Source organism: Chiloscyllium punctatum, chromosome 13 (genome assembly GCF_047496795.1).
Source record: "Chiloscyllium punctatum isolate Juve2018m chromosome 13, sChiPun1.3, whole genome shotgun sequence".
Classification (NCBI taxonomy): Eukaryota; Metazoa; Chordata; class Chondrichthyes; order Orectolobiformes; family Hemiscylliidae; genus Chiloscyllium; species Chiloscyllium punctatum.
Window position 1 is genome coordinate 32,234,939 of NC_092751.1, and position 16,089 is coordinate 32,251,027.

The 16,089-nt window shown below is 46.3% G+C and overlaps 2 non-coding genes across 2 annotated transcripts; both read left to right on the forward strand.

Moving 5' to 3' along the window:
* The first annotated feature begins 10,341 nt into the window (after positions 1-10,341).
* Positions 10,342-10,414, forward strand: trnav-aac (transfer RNA valine (anticodon AAC)). Its single transcript has one exon. It is a non-coding gene; the product is annotated as a tRNA-Val (tRNA).
* A 5,335-nt stretch (positions 10,415-15,749) lies between these two features.
* Positions 15,750-15,822, forward strand: trnav-aac (transfer RNA valine (anticodon AAC)). Its single transcript has one exon. It is a non-coding gene; the product is annotated as a tRNA-Val (tRNA).
* The last annotated feature ends 267 nt before the right edge of the window (positions 15,823-16,089 follow it).

Consider the following 16,089-nt stretch of genomic DNA (forward strand, 5'->3'; position numbering starts at 1 on the left):
GTCGTTATTCAACGTGCGAGAATTGGCACCAGAGATCCTGAATCATGTTTTGGAGCAGTTCGCACGTTAGTGGCTCATTCAATCAGCAACAGCAATGAAAGAAATTACACTCTCAGAGGAACCTCTGGACCTGTGCTTTCATAGCGTCGCTAGTATTAAGGTGCGCCCCGAGATCTAAGCCACGTTGGAACTGAAACGGAGGAATCGACAGAGAGACTACAGAATGACATCGCATCCGTTTGGTTTTCTTTGGTTTTCACTGACGAGCAGGAAAATGTAAACGGGAGGGCGACTGGGGAAGTGTGGCAGTTGCAGCTCTGGTGAAACTCCTTCTTTGTGATTCACTCAGCAACCAGAGACATGAAGGTGACTCAGGCGTGTGAGCTCTTCACATCGTGAACAAAAAGCAATCAAGGGCAGTTAGCACCTCTTCCGGAGTGGGGGTGGGGTGAGGTTTTGACTTTTTACCTTTTGACTTCTGTTCCTATGTTCAGAAACTGCCTTTTAGATTGAGGTGAAAAGAAACTGCATTTCTAAAAAGCACCATGGAATTTGTTAAACTTTATTGAGTCGCTTCTCATCGATTCTCACACAGGTTTCCAACTCAGTTGGTATCCATGAGGCTCATGTCCAGGTGTGAACATCTCTGCAGCAAATTGCACGGTGAAGGTAAAAGGCAAGGAAAGTGGCATCTCGAACCGGCCCCGAGGTCAGACCTCCCTCACGATGCAATCTGTCGTTCTCGGATTGGAATGCGACCTCCGGTTTTAGGGTGGAACTTTCTTTGGGAAACTTATTCTGCAAAACAGACACAGTGACTGAAACTATGCTGCTCGGTATGATTTGGGACACGGCCTGCTCAGCTTTGTGCATTTTCCCTGTAGTCCGGTGTGTTTCATGTTCCGTGTAAACGTGAAAGTTGTCCTGTTTCGAGCAATGCGTGAAATCATTTAGCAAAGCAAGAATACGAATTGCAGGAATGTCAAGCAGCTGATGGTAATTTGACCCAATCATAACCGATCATATATTCTCACGCACTCACAGATACATTTGTAGCTGAATCCAGTCTGAGAAGATAGACTCAGCTTACCAGTGATTTTTGTCTGGATTGATGGGCTTTCATTATCTGCTGAGAAATTGATATTGCAGACGGGCACATCCGAGCAGCTGTTCGAGTCGGAGAGGGATCATAGAACCCTTTTCACGTGAGTTTGCATCTGTTGTTATGCAGGAGCACAATTGGAATTGCAAGAAAATGACAAGTTGGGCGTGTTGGTAGTGTGGCCGAGCGGTCTAAGGCGCTGGATTAAGGCTCCAGTCTCGACAGAGGCGTGGGTCCGAATCCCACCGCTGCCATTTTCTCTGCACAGCTTGTTGAAACGCTGTTTCAATCCCTGCTGCATTTCTGTTTAAAATGGATTTGCTTCCCGGTGTGTGAAAGTGGCGAATTTTCCAAAGTGTCTGCGCGCGGAAAATCGCTAGCATCTCTGCTGTTGCTTTCTGTTCCAGCCAAGTTCAGCTTTTACTGGAACCGAATGGAGACTGTTATTTCATCGCTGTTGCGAAACAGAGTCCTACGGTGACTCGACTCGCCGACATTCGGTTTTCTGGCCAATGGGAAAATCGTTCCAATCGATTCCAATGTCATACGTTATTGAATTTCTCCCACTTTCTTCATTTCCGTCCTGGAGACATCGGAAGGGAAAGGTAATCTAATCGAGACTGCGATTGGTGAAATTCACTTTTTATGGCCCATTCTTATTATGTTCTTTCTTTGTCACTTTGCAGCATTGTCTGGGAAGTGGTGGTGCACTCAGGCTCCAGTATGTTTGAAAGCGTAGTTTGGAATTGCCCTGTTGTTAGTTGAGTGATTACTTTATGGCTCATGCCCCCGGACTGTCTCACATTTAGCATTCATGCTCGCTGTGTCTGAAAATGCATTTGGTTTTCCAGTTTTGTTTGTGTTCCGTGTTAAATGCTTTCTGTTTTGCGATTCGCTCAATACATTACGAATTAACAGGGTTTCCGAGGTAACTTCCAGCTGCAGAAATCCTCAACTGAGAATCTGGGAAACTTTCACGGAGTATGGTCAGTCGGAGCAAAAGTAAGGATGTCGTTCGTTTCTGCAGTGTTTCACAATACTACCTTTCCCGTGAGCAGTCGAACAGACGAAATGTGAAAGGAAGAATGGCTTCAACATTCAGTGCTGGATGCCACTGAGCCCCAGCAGAGGCGGCAGAGGCCTGTTTCTGTAGTGTAGTGGTCATCACGTTCGCCTAACACGCGAAAGGTCGCCTGTTCGAAACTGGGCAGAAACTGCTTTGTTCTTTAACTGCGGACTTTTGCATGGACAAGAACGGAGCTTACTTGCTTGCTTTCCCATCTGCAAACCTGCCTTCGAGTTTGCATCAAGAAATCTGCTCTCGTCGTGAAATGCAATGCAGTTCCATTTACTAACAGTGCAAGGCATTGTAAAGTTTTTCTCCAACCTGGCTCTGATCATATGCCATTTTGTTTGAGAGTGTAGTTACCCCCTTCTGATCCTTCCACGAAAAGCATTACCGCATTTGCATTCCTTGCGCAGGCGGCCCGGTTCAAAGACAGGGAAGAAGCCGAATCGCTGGTGTCACAATGCACCACGGATTCCTGAGCTAATCTCTCTGTCAAATGTATCCCAAAGTCGTCTCTGAAAGACCTCATTTGGAAGGTGTCTGTCGTTATTCAACGTGCGAGAATTGGCACCAGAGATCCTGAATCATGTTTTGGAGCAGTTCGCACGTTAGTGGCTCATTCAATCAGCAACAGCAATGAAAGAAATTACACTCTCAGAGGAACCTCTGGACCTGTGCTTTCATAGCGTCGCTAGTATTAAGGTGCGCCCCGAGATCTAAGCCACGTTGGAACTGAAACGGAGGAATCGACAGAGAGACTACAGAATGACATCGCATCCGTTTGGTTTTCTTTGGTTTTCACTGACGAGCAGGAAAATGTAAACGGGAGGGCGACTGGGGAAGTGTGGCAGTTGCAGCTCTGGTGAAACTCCTTCTTTGTGATTCACTCAGCAACCAGAGACGTGAAGGTGACTCAGGCGTGTGAGCTCTTCACATCGTGAACAAAAAGCAATCAAGGGCAGTTAGCACCTCTTCCGGAGTGGGGGTGGGGTGAGGTAATTACCTTTTGACTTCTGTTCCTATGTTCAGAAACTGCCTTTTAGATTGAGGTGAAAAGAAACTGCATTTCTAAAAAGCACCATGGAATTTGTTAAACTTTATTGAGTCGCTTCTCATCGATTCTCACACAGGTTTCCAACTCAGTTGGTATCCATGAGGCTCATGTCCAGGTGTGAACATCTCTGCAGCAAATTGCACGGTGAAGGTAAAAGGCAAGGAAAGTGGCATCTCGAACCGGCCCCGAGGTCAGACCTCCCTCACGATGCAATCTGTCGTTCTCGGATTGGAATGCGACCTCCGGTTTTAGGGTGGAACTTTCTTTGGGAACCTTACTCTGCAAAACAGACACAGTGACTGAAACTATGCTGCTCGGTATGATTTGGGACACGGCCTGCTCAGCTTTGTGCATTTTCCCTGTAGTCCGGTGTGTTTCATGTTCCGTGTAAACGTGAAAGTTGTCCTGTTTCGAGCAATGCGTGAAATCATTTAGCAAAGCAAGAATACGAATTGCAGGAATGTCAAGCAGCTGATGGTAATTTGACCCAATCATAACCGATCATATATTCTCGCGCACTCACAGATACATTTGTAGCTGAATCCAGTCTGAGAAGATAGACTCAGCTTACCAGTGATTTTTGTCTGGATTGATGGGCTTTCATTATCTGCTGAGAAATTGATATTGCAGACGGGCACATCCGAGCAGCTGTTCGAGTCGGAGAGGGATCATAGAACCCTTTTCACGTGAGTTTGCATCTGTTGTTATGCAGGAGCACAATTGGAATTGCAAGAAAATGACAAGTTGGGCGTGTTGGTAGTGTGGCCGAGCGGTCTAAGGCGCTGGATTAAGGCTCCAGTCTCGACAGAGGCGTGTGTCCAAATCCCACCGCTGCCATTTTCTCTGCACAGCTTGTTGAAACGCTGTTTCGATCCCTGCTGCATTTCTGTTTAAAATGGATTTGCTTCCCGGTGTGTGAAAGTGGCGAATTTTCCAAAGTGTCTGCGCGCGGAAAATCGCTAGCATCTCTGCTGTTGCTTTCTGTTCCAGCCAAGTTCAGCTTTTACTGGAACCGAATGGAGACTGTTATTTCATCGCTGTTGCGAAACAGAGTCCTACGGTGTCTCGACTCGCCGACATTCGGTTTTCTGGCCAATGAGAAAATCGTTCCAATCTATTCCAATGTCATACGTTATTGAATTTCTCCCACTTTCTTCATTTCCGTCCTGGAGACATCGGAAGGGAAAGGTAATCTAATCGAGACTGCGATTGGTGAAATTCACTTTTTATGGCCCATTCTTATTATGTTCTTTCTTTGTCACTTTGCAGCATTGTCTGGGAAGTGGTGGTGCACTCAGGCTCCAGTATGTTTGAAAGCGTAGTTTGGAATTGCCCTGTTGTTAGTTGAGTGATTACTTTATGGCTCATGCCCCCGGACTGTCTCACATTTAGCATTCATGCTCGCTGTGCCTGAAAATGCATTTGGTTTTCCAGTTTTGTTTGTGTTCCGTGTTAAATGCTTTCTGTTTTGCGATTCGCTCAATACATTACGAATTAACAGGGTTTCCGAGGTAACTTCCAGCTGCAGAAATCCTCAACTGACAATCTGGGAAACTTTCACGGAGTATGGTCAGTCGGAGCAAAAGTAAGGATGTCGTTCGTTTCTGCAGTGTTTCACAATACTACCTTTCCCGTGAGCAGTCGAACAGACGAAATGTGAAAGGAAGAATGGCTTCAACATTCAGTGCTGGATGCCACTGAGCCCCAGCCGCTGCGGCAGAGGACTGTTTCTGTAGTGTAGTGGTCATCACGTTCGCCTAACACGCGAAAGGTCCCCAGTTCGAAACTCGGCCGAAACTGCTTTGTTCCTTAACTGCGGACTTTTGCATGGACAAGAACGGAGCTTACTTGCTTGCTTTCCCATCTGCAAACCTGCCTTCCAGTTTGCTTCAAGAAATCTGCTCTCGTCGTGAAATGCAATGCAGTTCCATTTACTAACAGTGCAAGGCATTGTAAAGTTTTTCTCCAACCTGGCTCTGATCATATGCCATTTTGTTTGAGAGTGTAGTTACCCCCTTCTGATCCTTCCACGAAAAGCATTACCGCATTTGCATTCCTTGCGCAGGCGGCCCGGTTCAAAGACAGGGAAGAAGCCGAATCGCTGGTGTCACAATGCACCACGGATTCCTGAGCTAATCTCTCTGTCAAATGTATCCCAAAGTCGTCTCTGAAAGACCTCATTTGGAAGGTGTCTGTCGTTATTCAACGTGCGAGAATTGGCACCAGAGATCCTGAATCATGTTTTGGAGCAGTTCGCACGTTAGTGGCTCATTCAATCAGCAACAGCAATGAAAGAAATTACACTCTCAGAGGAACCTCTGGACCTGTGCTTTCATAGCGTCGCTAGTATTAAGGTGCGCCCCGAGATCTAAGCCACGTTGGAACTGAAACGGAGGAATCGACAGAGAGACTACAGAATGACATCGCATCCGTTTGGTTTTCTTTGGTTTTCACTGACGAGCAGGAAAATGTAAACGGGAGGGCGACTGGGGAAGTGTGGCAGTTGCAGCTCTGGTGAAACTCCTTCTTTGTGATTCACTCAGCAACCAGAGACATGAAGGTGACTCAGGCGTGTGAGCTCTTCACATCGTGAACAAAAAGCAATCAAGGGCAGTTAGCACCTCTTCCGGAGTGGGGGTGGGGTGAGGTTTTGACTTTTTACCTTTTGACTTCTGTTCCTATGTTCAGAAACTGCCTTTTAGATTGAGGTGAAAAGAAACTGCATTTCTAAAAAGCACCATGGAATTTGTTAAACTTTATTGAGTCGCTTCTCATCGATTCTCACACAGGTTTCCAACTCAGTTGGTATCCATGAGGCTCATGTCCAGGTGTGAACATCTCTGCAGCAAATTGCACGGTGAAGGTAAAAGGCAAGGAAAGTGGCATCTCGAACCGGCCCCGAGGTCAGACCTCCCTCACGATGCAATCTGTCGTTCTCGGATTGGAATGCGACCTCCGGTTTTAGGGTGGAACTTTCTTTGGGAACCTTACTCTGCAAAACAGACACAGTGACTGAAACTATGCTGCTCGGTATGATTTGGGACACGGCCTGCTCAGCTTTGTGCATTTTCCCTGTAGTCCGGTGTGTTTCATGTTCCGTGTAAACGTGAAAGTTGTCCTGTTTCGAGCAATGCGTGAAATCATTTAGCAAAGCAAGAATACGAATTGCAGGAATGTCAAGCAGCTGATGGTAATTTGACCCAATCATAACCGATCATATATTCTCGCGCACTCACAGATACATTTGTAGCTGAATCCAGTCTGAGAAGATAGACTCAGCTTACCAGTGATTTTTGTCTGGATTGATGGGCTTTCATTATCTGCTGAGAAATTGATATTGCAGACGGGCACATCCGAGCAGCTGTTCGAGTCGGAGAGGGATCATAGAACCCTTTTCACGTGAGTTTGCATCTGTTGTTATGCAGGAGCACAATTGGAATTGCAAGAAAATGACAAGTTGGGCGTGTTGGTAGTGTGGCCGAGCGGTCTAAGGCGCTGGATTAAGGCTCCAGTCTCGACAGAGGCGTGTGTCCAAATCCCACCGCTGCCATTTTCTCTGCACAGCTTGTTGAAACGCTGTTTCGATCCCTGCTGCATTTCTGTTTAAAATGGATTTGCTTCCCGGTGTGTGAAAGTGGCGAATTTTCCAAAGTGTCTGCGCGCGGAAAATCGCTAGCATCTCTGCTGTTGCTTTCTGTTCCAGCCAAGTTCAGCTTTTACTGGAACCGAATGGAGACTGTTATTTCATCGCTGTTGCGAAACAGAGTCCTACGGTGACTCGACTCGCCGACATTCGGTTTTCTGGCCAATGGGAAAATCGTTCCAATCGATTCCAATGTCATACGTTATTGAATTTCTCCCACTTTCTTCATTTCCGTCCTGGAGACATCGGAAGGGAAAGGTAATCTAATCGAGACTGCGATTGGTGAAATTCACTTTTTATGGCCCATTCTTATTATGTTCTTTCTTTGTCACTTTGCAGCATTGTCTGGGAAGTGGTGGTGCACTCAGGCTCCAGTATGTTTGAAAGCGTAGTTTGGAATTGCCCTGTTGTTAGTTGAGTGATTACTTTATGGCTCATGCCCCCGGACTGTCTCACATTTAGCATTCATGCTCGCTGTGTCTGAAAATGCATTTGGTTTTCCAGTTTTGTTTGTGTTCCGTGTTAAATGCTTTCTGTTTTGCGATTCGCTCAATACATTACGAATTAACAGGGTTTCCGAGGTAACTTCCAGCTGCAGAAATCCTCAACTGAGAATCTGGGAAACTTTCACGGAGTATGGTCAGTCGGAGCAAAAGTAAGGATGTCGTTCGTTTCTGCAGTGTTTCACAATACTACCTTTCCCGTGAGCAGTCGAACAGACGAAATGTGAAAGGAAGAATGGCTTCAACATTCAGTGCTGGATGCCACTGAGCCCCAGCAGAGGCGGCAGAGGCCTGTTTCTGTAGTGTAGTGGTCATCACGTTCGCCTAACACGCGAAAGGTCGCCTGTTCGAAACTGGGCAGAAACTGCTTTGTTCTTTAACTGCGGACTTTTGCATGGACAAGAACGGAGCTTACTTGCTTGCTTTCCCATCTGCAAACCTGCCTTCGAGTTTGCATCAAGAAATCTGCTCTCGTCGTGAAATGCAATGCAGTTCCATTTACTAACAGTGCAAGGCATTGTAAAGTTTTTCTCCAACCTGGCTCTGATCATATGCCATTTTGTTTGAGAGTGTAGTTACCCCCTTCTGATCCTTCCACGAAAAGCATTACCGCATTTGCATTCCTTGCGCAGGCGGCCCGGTTCAAAGACAGGGAAGAAGCCGAATCGCTGGTGTCACAATGCACCACGGATTCCTGAGCTAATCTCTCTGTCAAATGTATCCCAAAGTCGTCTCTGAAAGACCTCATTTGGAAGGTGTCTGTCGTTATTCAACGTGCGAGAATTGGCACCAGAGATCCTGAATCATGTTTTGGAGCAGTTCGCACGTTAGTGGCTCATTCAATCAGCAACAGCAATGAAAGAAATTACACTCTCAGAGGAACCTCTGGACCTGTGCTTTCATAGCGTCGCTAGTATTAAGGTGCGCCCCGAGATCTAAGCCACGTTGGAACTGAAACGGAGGAATCGACAGAGAGACTACAGAATGACATCGCATCCGTTTGGTTTTCTTTGGTTTTCACTGACGAGCAGGAAAATGTAAACGGGAGGGCGACTGGGGAAGTGTGGCAGTTGCAGCTCTGGTGAAACTCCTTCTTTGTGATTCACTCAGCAACCAGAGACGTGAAGGTGACTCAGGCGTGTGAGCTCTTCCGGAGTGGGGGTGGGGTGAGGTAATTACCTTTTGACTTCTGTTCCTATGTTCAGAAACTGCCTTTTAGATTGAGGTGAAAAGAAACTGCATTTCTAAAAAGCACCATGGAATTTGTTAAACTTTATTGAGTCGCTTCTCATCGATTCTCACACAGGTTTCCAACTCAGTTGGTATCCATGAGGCTCATGTCCAGGTGTGAACATCTCTGCAGCAAATTGCACGGTGAAGGTAAAAGGCAAGGAAAGTGGCATCTCGAACCGGCCCCGAGGTCAGACCTCCCTCACGATGCAATCTGTCGTTCTCGGATTGGAATGCGACCTCCGGTTTTAGGGTGGAACTTCCTTTGGGAAACTTATTCTGCAAAACAGACACAGTGACTGAAACTATGCTGCTCGGTATGATTTGGGACACGGCCTGCTCAGCTTTGTGCATTTTCCCTGTAGTCCGGTGTGTTTCATGTTCCGTGTAAACGTGAAAGTTGTCCTGTTTCGAGCAATGCGTGAAATCATTTAGCAAAGCAAGAATACGAATTGCAGGAATGTCAAGCAGCTGATGGTAATTTGACCCAATCATAACCGATCATATATTCTCACGCACTCACAGATACATTTGTAGCTGAATCCAGTCTGAGAAGATCGACTCAGCTTACCAGTGATTTTTGTCTGGATTGATGGGCTTTCATTATCTGCTGAGAAATTGATATTGCAGACGGGCACATCCGAGCAGCTGTTCGAGTCGGAGAGGGATCATAGAACCCTTTTCACGTGAGTTTGCATCTGTTGTTATGCAGGAGCACAATTGGAATTGCAAGAAAATGACAACTTGGGCGTGTTGGTAGTGTGGCCGAGCGGTCTAAGGCGCTGGATTAAGGCTCCAGTCTCGACAGAGGCGTGGGTCGGAATCCCACCGCTGCCGTTTTCTCTGAACAGCTCCATCAGCACAGCTTGTTGAAACGCTGTTTCGATCCCTGCTGCATTTCTGTTTAAAATGGATTTGCTTCCCGGTGTGTGAAAGTGGCGAATTTTCCAAAGTGTCTGCGCGCGGAAAATCGCTAGCATCTCTGCTGTTGCTTTCTGTTCCAGCCAAGTTCAGCTTTTACTGGAACCGAATGGAGACTGTTATTTCATCGCTGTTGCGAAACAGAGTCCTACGGTGACTCGACACGCCGACATTCGGTTTTCTGGCCAATGAGAAAATCGTTCCAATCTATTCCAATGTCATACGTTATTGAATTTCTCCCACTTTCTTCATTTCCGTCCTGGAGACATCGGAAGGGAAAGGTAATCTAATCGAGACTGCGATTGGTGAAATTCACTTTTTATGGCCCATTCTTATTATGTTCTTTCTTTGTCACTTTGCAGCATTGTCTGGGAAGTGGTGGTGCACTCAGGCTCCAGTTTGTTTGAAAGCGTAGTTTGGAATTGTCCTGTTGGTAGTTGAGTGATTACTTTATGGCTCATGCTCCCGGACTGTCTCACATTTAGCATTCATGCTCGCTGTGTCTGAAAATGCATTTGGTTTTCCAGTTTTGTTTGTGTTCCGTGTTAAATGCTTTCTGTTTTGCGATTCGCTCAATACATTACGAATTAACAGTGTTTCCGAGGTAACTTCCAGCTGCAGAAATCCTCAACTGAGAATTGGGGAAACTTTCACGGAGTATGGTCAGTCGGAGCAAAAGTAAGGATGTCGTTCGTTTCTGCAGTGTTTCACAATACTACCTTTCCCGTGAGCAGTCGAACAGACGAAATGTGAAAGGAAGAATGGCTTCAACATTCAGTGCTGGATGCCACTGAACCCCAGCAGAGGCGGCAGAGGACTGTTTCTGTAGTGTAGTGGTCATCACGTTCGCCTAACACGCGAAAGGTCCCCAGTTCGAAACTGGGCAGAAACTGCTTTGTTCTTTAACTGCGGACTTTTGCATGGACAAGAACGGAGCTTACTTGCTTGCTTTCCCATCTGCAAACCTGCCTTCCAGTTTGCTTCAAGAAATCTGCTCTCGTAGTGAAATGCAATGCAGTTCCATTTACTAACAGTGCAAGGCATTGTAAAGTTTTTCTCCAACATGGTTCTGATCATATGCCATTTTGTTTGAGAGTGTAGTTACCCCCTTCTGATCCTTCCACGAAAAGCATTACCGCATTTGCATTCCTTGCGCAGGCGGCCCGGTTCAAAGACAGGGAAGAAGCCGAATCGCTGGTGTCACAATGCACCACGGATTCCTGAGCTAATCTGTCTGTCAAATGTATCCCAAAGTCGTCTCTGAAAGACCTCATTTGGAAGGTGTCTGTCGTTATTCAACGTGCGAGAATTGGCACCAGAGATCCTGAATCATGTTTTGGAGCAGTTCGCCCGTTAGTGGCTCATTCAATCAGCAACAGCAATGAAAGAAATTACACTCTCAGAGGAACCTCTGGACCTGTGCTTTCATAGCGTCGCTAGTATTAAGGTGCGCCCCGAGATCTAAGCCACGTTGGAACTGAAACGGAGGAATCGACAGAGAGACTACAGAATGACATCGCATCCGTTTGGTTTTCTTTGGTTTTCACTGACGAGCAGGAAAATGTAAACGGGAGGGCGACTGGGGAAGTGTGGCAGTTGCAGCTCTGGTGAAACTCCTTCTTTGTGATTCACTCAGCAACCAGAGACGTGAAGGTGACTCAGGCGTGTGAGCTCTTCACATCGTGAACAAACAGCAATCAAGGGCAGTTAGCACCTCTTTCGGAGTGGGGGTGGGGTGAGGTAATTACCTTTTGAGTTCTGTTCCTATGTTCAGAAACTGCCTTTTAGATTGAGGTGAAAAGAAACTGCATTTCTAAAAAGCACCATGGAATTTGTTAAACTTTATTGAGTCGCTTCTCATCGATTCTCACAGAGGTTTCCAACTCAGTTGGTATCCATGAGGCTCATGTCCAGGTGTGAACATCTCTGCAGCAAATTGCACGGTGAAGGTAAAAGGCAAGGAAAGTGGCATCTCGAACCGGCCCCGAGGTCAGACCTTCCTCACGATGCAATCTGTCGTTCTCGGATTGGAATGCGACCTCCGGTTTTAGGGTGGAACTTTCTTTGGGAACCTTATTCTGCAAAACAGACACAGTGACTGAAACTATGCTGCTCGGTATGATTTGGGACACGGCCTGCTCAGCTTTGTGCATTTTCCCTGTAGTCCGGTGTGTTTCATGTTCCGTGTAAACGTGAAAGTTGTCCTGTTTCGAGCAATGGGTGAAATCATTTCGCAAAGCAAGAATCCAAATTGCTGTCATGTCAAGCAGCTGATGGTAATTTGACCCAATCATAACCGATCATATATTCTCACGCACTCACAGATACATTTGTAGCTGAATCCAGTCTGAGAAGATAGACTCAGCTTACCAGTGATTTTTGTCTGGATTGATGGGCTTTCATTATCTGCTGAGAAATTGATATTGCAGACGGGCACATCCGAGCAGCTGTTCGAGTCGGAGAGGGATCATAGAACCCTTTTCACGTGAGTTTGCATCTGTTGTTACGCAGGAGCACAATTGGAATTGCAAGAAAAAGACAAGCTGGGCGTGTTGGTTGTGTGGCCGAGCGGACTAAGCCGCTGGATTAAGGCTTCAGTCTCGATAGAGGCGTGGGTTCGAATCCCACCGCTACCATTTCCTCTGAACAGCTCCATCAGCACAGCTTGTTGAAATGCTGTTTCGATCCCTGCTGCATTTCTGCTTAAAACAGATGAAAAATGGATTTGCTTCCCGGTGTGTGAAAGTGGCGAATTTTCCCAAGTGTCTGCGCGCGGAAAATCGCTAGCATTTCTGCTGTTGCTTTCTGTTCCAGCCAAGTTCAGCTTTTACTGGAACCGAATGGAGACTGTTATTTCATCGCTGTTGCGAAACAGAGTCCTACGGTGTCTCGACTCGCCGACATTCGGTTTTCTGGCCAATGAGAAAATCGTTCCAATCTATTCCAATGTCATACGTTATTGAATTTCTCCCACTTTCTTCATTTCCGTCCTGGAGACATCGGAAGGGAAAGGTAATCTAATCGAGACTGCGATTGGTGAAATTCACTTTTTATGGCCCATTCTTATTATGTTCTTTCTTTGTCACTTTGCAGCATTGTCTGGGAAGTGGTGGTGCACTCAGGCTCCAGTATGTTTGAAAGCGTAGTTTGGAATTGCCCTGTTGTTAGTTGAGTGATTACTTTATGGCTCATGCCCCCGGACTGTCTCACATTTAGCATTCATGCTCGCTGTGCCTGAAAATGCATTTGGTTTTCCAGTTTTGTTTGTGTTCCGTGTTAAATGCTTTCTGTTTTGCGATTCGCTCAATACATTACGAATTAACAGGGTTTCCGAGGTAACTTCCAGCTGCAGAAATCCTCAACTGAGAATCTGGGAAACTTTCACGGAGTATGGTCAGTCGGAGCAAAAGTAAGGATGTCGTTCGTTTCTGCAGTGTTTCACAATACTACCTTTCCCGTGAGCAGTCGAACAGACGAAATGTGAAAGGAAGAATGGCTTCAACATTCAGTGCTGGATGCCACTGAGCCCGAGCAACGGCGGCAGTGGATTGTTTCTGTAGTGTAGTGGTCATCGCGTTCGCCTAACTCGCGAAAGGTCCCCAGTTCGAAACTGGGCAGAAACTGCTTTGTTCCTTAACTGCGGACTTTTGCATGGACAAGAACGGAGCTTACTTGCTTGCTTTCCCATCTGCAAACCTGCCTTCGAGTTTGCATCAAGAAATCTGCTCTCGTCGTGAAATGCAATGCAGTTCCATTTACTAACAGTGCAAGGCATTGTAAAGTTTTTCTCCAACCTGGCTCTGATCATATGCCATTTTGTTTGAGAGTGTAGTTACCCCCTTCTGATCCTTCCACGAAAAGCATTACCGCATTTGCATTCCTTGCGCAGGCGGCCCGGTTCAAAGACAGGGAAGAAGCCGAATCGCTGGTGTCACAATGCACCACGGATTCCTGAGCTAATCTCTCTGTCAAATGTATCCCAAAGTCGTCTCTGAAAGACCTCATTTGGAAGGTGTCTGTCGTTATTCAACGTGCGAGAATTGGCACCAGAGATCCTGAATCATGTTTTGGAGCAGTTCGCACGTTAGTGGCTCATTCAATCAGCAACAGCAATGAAAGAAATTACACTCTCAGAGGAACCTCTGGACCTGTGCTTTCATAGCGTCGCTAGTATTAAGGTGCGCCCCGAGATCTAAGCCACGTTGGAACTGAAACGGAGGAATCGACAGAGAGACTACAGAATGACATCGCATCCGTTTGGTTTTCTTTGGTTTTCACTGACGAGCAGGAAAATGTAAACGGGAGGGCGACTGGGGAAGTGTGGCAGTTGCAGCTCTGGTGAAACTCCTTCTTTGTGATTCACTCAGCAACCAGAGACGTGAAGGTGACTCAGGCGTGTGAGCTCTTCCGGAGTGGGGGTGGGGTGAGGTAATTACCTTTTGACTTCTGTTCCTATGTTCAGAAACTGCCTTTTAGATTGAGGTGAAAAGAAACTGCATTTCTAAAAAGCACCATGGAATTTGTTAAACTTTATTGAGTCGCTTCTCATCGATTCTCACACAGGTTTCCAACTCAGTTGGTATCCATGAGGCTCATGTCCAGGTGTGAACATCTCTGCAGCAAATTGCACGGTGAAGGTAAAAGGCAAGGAAAGTGGCATCTCGAACCGGCCCCGAGGTCAGACCTCCCTCACGATGCAATCTGTCGTTCTCGGATTGGAATGCGACCTCCGGTTTTAGGGTGGAACTTCCTTTGGGAAACTTATTCTGCAAAACAGACACAGTGACTGAAACTATGCTGCTCGGTATGATTTGGGACACGGCCTGCTCAGCTTTGTGCATTTTCCCTGTAGTCCGGTGTGTTTCATGTTCCGTGTAAACGTGAAAGTTGTCCTGTTTCGAGCAATGCGTGAAATCATTTAGCAAAGCAAGAATACGAATTGCAGGAATGTCAAGCAGCTGATGGTAATTTGACCCAATCATAACCGATCATATATTCTCACGCACTCACAGATACATTTGTAGCTGAATCCAGTCTGAGAAGATCGACTCAGCTTACCAGTGATTTTTGTCTGGATTGATGGGCTTTCATTATCTGCTGAGAAATTGATATTGCAGACGGGCACATCCGAGCAGCTGTTCGAGTCGGAGAGGGATCATAGAACCCTTTTCACGTGAGTTTGCATCTGTTGTTATGCAGGAGCACAATTGGAATTGCAAGAAAATGACAACTTGGGCGTGTTGGTAGTGTGGCCGAGCGGTCTAAGGCGCTGGATTAAGGCTCCAGTCTCGACAGAGGCGTGGGTCGGAATCCCACCGCTGCCGTTTTCTCTGAACAGCTCCATCAGCACAGCTTGTTGAAACGCTGTTTCGATCCCTGCTGCATTTCTGTTTAAAATGGATTTGCTTCCCGGTGTGTGAAAGTGGCGAATTTTCCAAAGTGTCTGCGCGCGGAAAATCGCTAGCATCTCTGCTGTTGCTTTCTGTTCCAGCCAAGTTCAGCTTTTACTGGAACCGAATGGAGACTGTTATTTCATCGCTGTTGCGAAACAGAGTCCTACGGTGACTCGACACGCCGACATTCGGTTTTCTGGCCAATGAGAAAATCGTTCCAATCTATTCCAATGTCATACGTTATTGAATTTCTCCCACTTTCTTCATTTCCGTCCTGGAGACATCGGAAGGGAAAGGTAATCTAATCGAGACTGCGATTGGTGAAATTCACTTTTTATGGCCCATTCTTATTATGTTCTTTCTTTGTCACTTTGCAGCATTGTCTGGGAAGTGGTGGTGCACTCAGGCTCCAGTTTGTTTGAAAGCGTAGTTTGGAATTGTCCTGTTGGTAGTTGAGTGATTACTTTATGGCTCATGCTCCCGGACTGTCTCACATTTAGCATTCATGCTCGCTGTGTCTGAAAATGCATTTGGTTTTCCAGTTTTGTTTGTGTTCCGTGTTAAATGCTTTCTGTTTTGCGATTCGCTCAATACATTACGAATTAACAGTGTTTCCGAGGTAACTTCCAGCTGCAGAAATCCTCAACTGAGAATTGGGGAAACTTTCACGGAGTATGGTCAGTCGGAGCAAAAGTAAGGATGTCGTTCGTTTCTGCAGTGTTTCACAATACTACCTTTCCCGTGAGCAGTCGAACAGACGAAATGTGAAAGGAAGAATGGCTTCAACATTCAGTGCTGGATGCCACTGAACCCCAGCAGAGGCGGCAGAGGACTGTTTCTGTAGTGTAGTGGTCATCACGTTCGCCTAACACGCGAAAGGTCCCCAGTTCGAAACTGGGCAGAAACTGCTTTGTTCTTTAACTGCGGACTTTTGCATGGACAAGAACGGAGCTTACTTGCTTGCTTTCCCATCTGCAAACCTGCCTTCCAGTTTGCTTCAAGAAATCTGCTCTCGTAGTGAAATGCAATGCAGTTCCATTTACTAACAGTGCAAGGCATTGTAAAGTTTTTCTCCAACATGGTTCTGATCATATGCCATTTTGTTTGAGAGTGTAGTTACCCCCTTCTGATCCTTCCACGAAAAGCATTACCGCATTTGCATTCCTTGCGCAGG